Source organism: Antechinus flavipes, chromosome 3 (assembly GCF_016432865.1).
Source record: "Antechinus flavipes isolate AdamAnt ecotype Samford, QLD, Australia chromosome 3, AdamAnt_v2, whole genome shotgun sequence".
Taxonomy (NCBI): Eukaryota; Metazoa; Chordata; class Mammalia; order Dasyuromorphia; family Dasyuridae; genus Antechinus; species Antechinus flavipes.
This window is the reverse complement of record NC_067400.1, coordinates 461,368,571-461,374,664: the sequence shown is the minus strand read 5'-3', so window position 1 is coordinate 461,374,664 and position 6,094 is coordinate 461,368,571.

The following is a 6,094-nucleotide window of genomic DNA, read 5'->3' as shown; positions in this document are numbered from 1 at the left end:
GTGAAATACCTTCTGGGAAGACAACAGACTTGGAAAACAGATCCAGGAGAGACAATCTGAGAATCATTGGACTCCCAGAAAAACATGATGAAAAAAAGAGCCTGGACACTGTCTTCCAGGAAATTATCAAAGAGAACTGCCCAGAAGTCATAGGAACAGAGGAAAAAATAAACATTGAAAGGATTCATCGATCACCCACTGAAAGGGATCCTAAAATCAAAACACCAAGGAATATAGTGGCCAAATGCCAGAACCCTCAGGTGAAAGAAAAAATATTGCAAGCGGCTAGAAAAACCCAATTCAAGTATCAAGGAGCCACAATAAGGATCACCCAGGATCTGGCAGCATCCACATTAAAAGATCGAAGGGCCTGGAATATGATATTCCGAAAGGCTAAGGAACTTGGTATGCAACCAAAAATAACTTACCCAGCGAGAATGAATGACATCTTTTTCCAGGGAAGAAGATGGACATTCAACGAAGTAAGCGAATTTCATCTATTTCTGATGAAAAAACCAGAACTTAACAAAAAGTTTGATCTACAAATATAGAACTCAAGAGAAATCTAAAAAGGTAAAGATTAATCTTGGGAACTATATTTTGACTATATAGATGTTTAAAGAATACATGTATACCTTGTTCTAGAAATTGATGTGGAAAGGACATTGTACCAGAAAAAGGGTAAAGTGGGGGTAGTACATCTCATGAAGAGGCATAGGAAACCTATTATATCTGAGAGAAAGAATGGAGGGGGATGAATATAGTGGGTATCTTACTGCCTTCAGAATTGGCTTTAAGTGAAAAATCTTAAGACATATTCAATCTAGGGTGAAACTTCTCCCATCTCATTGAAAAGTGAGAAGGGAAAAGTGGAAAGGGAAGGAATAAGCTAAGCGGAAGGGAATACGGGAACTGGGAGGGAAAGGGGTAAGATAGGGGGAGGAACTCTAAGGAGGGGGGAGGGATACTAAAAAGGGAGGGCTGTGAGAAGCAAGGGGTGCTCACAAGCTTAATACTTGGAAGGGGGGAAAGGGGAAAGAAGGGAGGAAAGCATAAACCGGGGTTAACAAGATGGCAAGTAATACAGAATTGGTCATTCTAACCATAAACGTGAACGGGGTAAACTCCCCCATAAAGAGAAAGCGGTTAGCAGAATGGATTAAAAGCCAGAATCCTACAATATGTTGTTTACAGGAAACACACCTGAAGCGGGGAGATACATGCAGGTTAAAGGTAAAAGGTTGGAGCAAAATCTACTATGCTTCAGGTGAAGTCAAAAAAGCAGGGGTAGCCATCCTGATCTCAGATCAAGCTAAAGCAAAAATTGACCTAATTAAAAGAGATAAGGAAGGACACTATATCTTGCTAAAGGGTAGCATGGATAATGAAGCACTATCTATATTAAACATATATGCACCAAGTGGGGTAGCATCTAAATTCTTAAAAGAGAAACTAAGAGAGCTGCAAGAAGAAATAGACAGTAAAACTATAATAGTGGGAGATCTTAACCTTGCACTCTCAGAATTAGATAAATCAAACCAGAAAATAAATAAGAAAGAAGTCAAAGAGGTAAACAGAATACTAGAAAAGCTAGATATGATAGATCTCTGGAGAAAATGTAATGGAGACAGAAAGGAATACACTTTCTTTTCAGCAGTTCATGGAACCTATACAAAAATTGACCATATATTAGGACATAAAAACCTCAAACTCAAATGTAGTAAGGCAGAAATAGTAAATGCATCCTTTTCAGACCACGATGCAATGAAAATTACATTCAACAAAAAAGCAGGGGGAAGTAGACCAAAAAATAATTGGAAACTAAATAATCTCATACTAAAGAATGATTGGGTAAAACAGCAAATCATAGACATAATTAATAACTTCACCCAAGAAAACGATAATAATGAGACATCATACCAAAATGTATGGGATGCAGCCAAAGCGGTAATAAGGGGAAATTTCATATCTCTAGAGGCCTATTTGTATAAAATAGAGAAAGAGAAGGTCAATGAATTGGGTTTGCAATTAAAAATGCTAGAAAAGGAACAAATTAAAAACCCCCAGTCAAACACTAAACTTGAAATTCTAAAAGTAAAAGGTGAGATCAATAAAATTGAAAGTAAAAAAACTATTGAATTGATTAATAAAACTAAGAGTTGGTTCTATGAAAAAACCAACAAAATAGACAAACCCTTAGTAAATCTGATTAAAAAAAGGAAAGAGGAAAATCAAATTGTTAGTCTTAAAAATGAAAAGGGAGAACTCACCACTAACGAAGAGGAAATTAGAGCAATAATTAGGAGTTACTTTGCCCAACTTTATGCCAATAAATTCGACAACTTAAATGAAATAGAAAAATACCTCCAAAAATACAGCTTGCCCAAACTAACAGAGGAAGAAGTAAATATCCTAAACAGTCCCATCTCAGAAAAAGAAATAGAACAAACTATCAATCAACTCCCTAAGAAAAAATCCCCAGGACCAGATGGATTTACATGTGAATTCTACCAAACATTTAAAGAACAATTAACTCCAATGTTATATAAACTATTTGAAAAAATAGGGATTGAAGGAGTCCTACCAAACTCCTTTTATGACACAGATATGGTACTGATACCTAAACCAGGTAGGCTGAAAACAGAGAAAGAAAATTATAGACCAATCTCCCTAATGAATATTGATGCTAAAATCTTAAATAAAATATTAGCAAAAAGATTACAGAAAATTGTCACCAGGATAATACACTATGACCAAGTAGGATTTATACCAGGAATGCAGGGCTGGTTCAATATTAGGAAAACTATTAACATAATTGACTATATCAATAACCAAACAAACAAAAACCACATGATCATCTCAATAGATGCAGAAAAAGCATTTGATAAAATCCAACATCCATTCCTAATAAAAACACTTGAGAGCATAGGAATAAATGGACTTTTCCTTAAAATAGTCAGGAGCATATATTTAAAACCATCAGTAAGCATCATATGCAATGGGGAAAAACTGGAACCTTTCCCAGTAAGATCTGGAGTGAAGCAAGGTTGCCCACTATCACCATTATTATTTAATATCGTATTAGAAACACTAGCCTCGGCAATAAGAGTCGAGAAAGATATAAAAGGAATTAGAGTAGGCAATGAGGAAACCAAACTATCACTCTTTGCAGATGATATGATGGTATACCTAGAGAACCCCAGAGATTCTACCAAAAAGCTATTGGAAATAATTCATAATTTTAGCAAAGTAGCTGGCTACAAAATAAATCCCCATAAATCCTCAGCATTTTTATACATCACCAACAAAACCCAACAGCAAGAGATACAAAGAGAAATTCCATTCAGAATAACTGTTGATACCATAAAATATTTGGGAATCTATCTACCAAAGGAAAGTCAGGAATTATATGAGCAAAATTATAAAAAAGTCTCCACACAAATAAAGTCAGACTTAAATAATTGGAAAAATATTAAGTGCTCTTGGATCGGCCGAGTGAACATAATAAAGATGACAATACTCCCTAAACTAATCTATTTATTTAGTGCTATACCAATCAGACTTCCAAGAAAATATTTTATTGATCTAGAAAAAATAACAACAAAATTCATATGGAACAATAAAAAGTCGAGAATCTCAAGGGAATTAATGAAAAAAAAATCAAATGAAGGTGGCCTAGCTGTACCTGATCTAAAATTATATTATAAAGCAGCAGTCACCAAAACCATTTGGTATTGGCTAAGAAATAGATTAGTGGATCAGTGGAAAAGGCTAGGCTCACAAGACAGAATAGTCAACTATAGCAATCTAGTGTTTGACAAACCCAAAGCCCCTAACTTCTGGGAAAAGAATTCATTATTTGATAAAAACTGCTGGGATAATTGGAAATTAGTATGGCAGAAATTAGGCATGGACCCACACTTAACACCATATACCAAGATAAGATCAAAATGGGTCTATGACCTAGGCATAAAGAACGAGACTATAAATAAATTAGAGGAACATAGAATAGTTTATCTCTCAGACTTGTGGAGGAGAAAGAAATTTGTGACCAAAGATGAACTAGAGACCATTACTGATCACAGAATAGAAAATTTCGATTACATCAAATTAAAAAGCCTTTGTACAAATAAAACTAATGCAAACAAGATTAGAAGGGAAGCAACAAACTGGGAAAACATTTTCACAGTTAAAGGTTCTGATAAAGGCCTCATTTCCAAAATATATAGAGAACTGACTCAAATTTATAAGAAATCAAGCCATTCTCCAATTGATAAATGGTCAAAGGATATGAACAGACAATTTTCAGAGGATGAGATTGAAACTATTACCACTCATATGAAAGAGTGTTCCAAATCATTATTGATCAGAGAAATGCAAATTAAGACAACTCTGAGATACCACTACACACCTGTCAGATTGGCTAAGATGACAGGAAAAAATAATGATGAATGTTGGAGGGGATGCGGGAAAACTGGGACACTAATGCATTGTTGGTGGAGTTGTGAACGAATCCAACCATTCTGGAGAGCAATCTGGAATTATGCCCAAAAAATTATCAAAATGTGCATATCCTTTGATCCAGCAGTGTTTCTATTGGGCTTATATCCCAAAGAAATACTAAAGAAGGGAAAGGGACCTGTATGTGCCAAAATGTTTGTAGCAGCCCTGTTTGTAGTGGCTAGAAACTGGAAAATGAATGGATGCCCATCAATTGGAGAATGGCTGGGTAAATTGTGGTATATGAATGTTATGGAATATTATTGTTCTGTAAGAAATGACCAGCAGGATGAATACAGAGAGGCTTGGAGAGACCTACATGAACTGATGCTAAGTGAAATGAGCAGAACCAGGAGATCATTATACACTTCGACAACGATATTGTATGAGGACATATTTTGATGGAAGTGGATTTCTTTGACAAAGAGACCTGAGTTTCAATTGATAAATGACGGACAAAAGCAGCTACACCCAAAGAAAGAACACTGGGAAACGAATGTGAACTATCTGCATTTTTGTTTCTCTTCCCGGATTATTTATACCTTCTGAATCCAATTCTCCCTATGCAACAAGAGAACTGTTCGGTTCTGCAAACATATATTGTATCTAGGATATACTGCATCATATCCAACATATAAAGGACTGCTTGCCATCTAGGGGAGGGGGTGGAGGGAGGGAGGGGAAAAAAAATCGGAACAGAAATGAGTATAAATATAATGTAATTATTAAATAAAAAAATTTAAAAAAAAAAAAAAAAGAAATAAAAAAAAAAAAAAAAAAAAAAAAAGAAGTATTCTTTTCAATGCCTCTTCCTACATGAAGACCTTCCTAATTCTTCCCTCGATCCCTCCCCCAAAAAATTTCCCTTGCATAACTTCTATATACCACATGTATATGTTGTCTCTCCTCTTGTCCCATCCATCTCAATATGGGATATAAGGTATTTGAGGATAGATTTTCATTTTTGTTTTTGTATCTCTAGGTACTTAATAAATGCTTACTTAACTTCAAGTACAGGTATTCGTATTCAAATCCATCTCTGAACTGCCTATACAAATCAACTATAAGATTATGAGTATCATCAAATGAGCTTATTTCCTCAGTTGTGATGTGGGGATAATGGTCTTTAATTCACAATTTGCTAGAAAGATCAAGTGAAGGCATTTAGTAAATCTTAAAAATGTTGATAGTGGATAAAATGCAGGACTTGGATTCAGGAAGACTGGAGTTGAAATGTCATTTCTGAAACAGCTATCTGATAGACGCAACTCACTTGTCTGAGTCTCTACTATCTTATCTGTATTAAGGAAAGCAATTATTACAGACCCTTTAAGGAGGATCAAATGAGATAATGTATGCAGAACTTTTAAAAACATTTTATCAATTGTTAACATTATTTACAGATACAAAAACAAAACAAGTAGAAGAGTTGTCTCAACCCAGGGTAATAAAACTGATAGATATAACAAGGACTAGAACACAGGTTTCCTAACTTCTAGGCCAGATTTTTTCTATTACACCAAGCATAGTTTATTGTTACTCTTTATAACATATATATATATATATATATATATATATATATATATATATATAT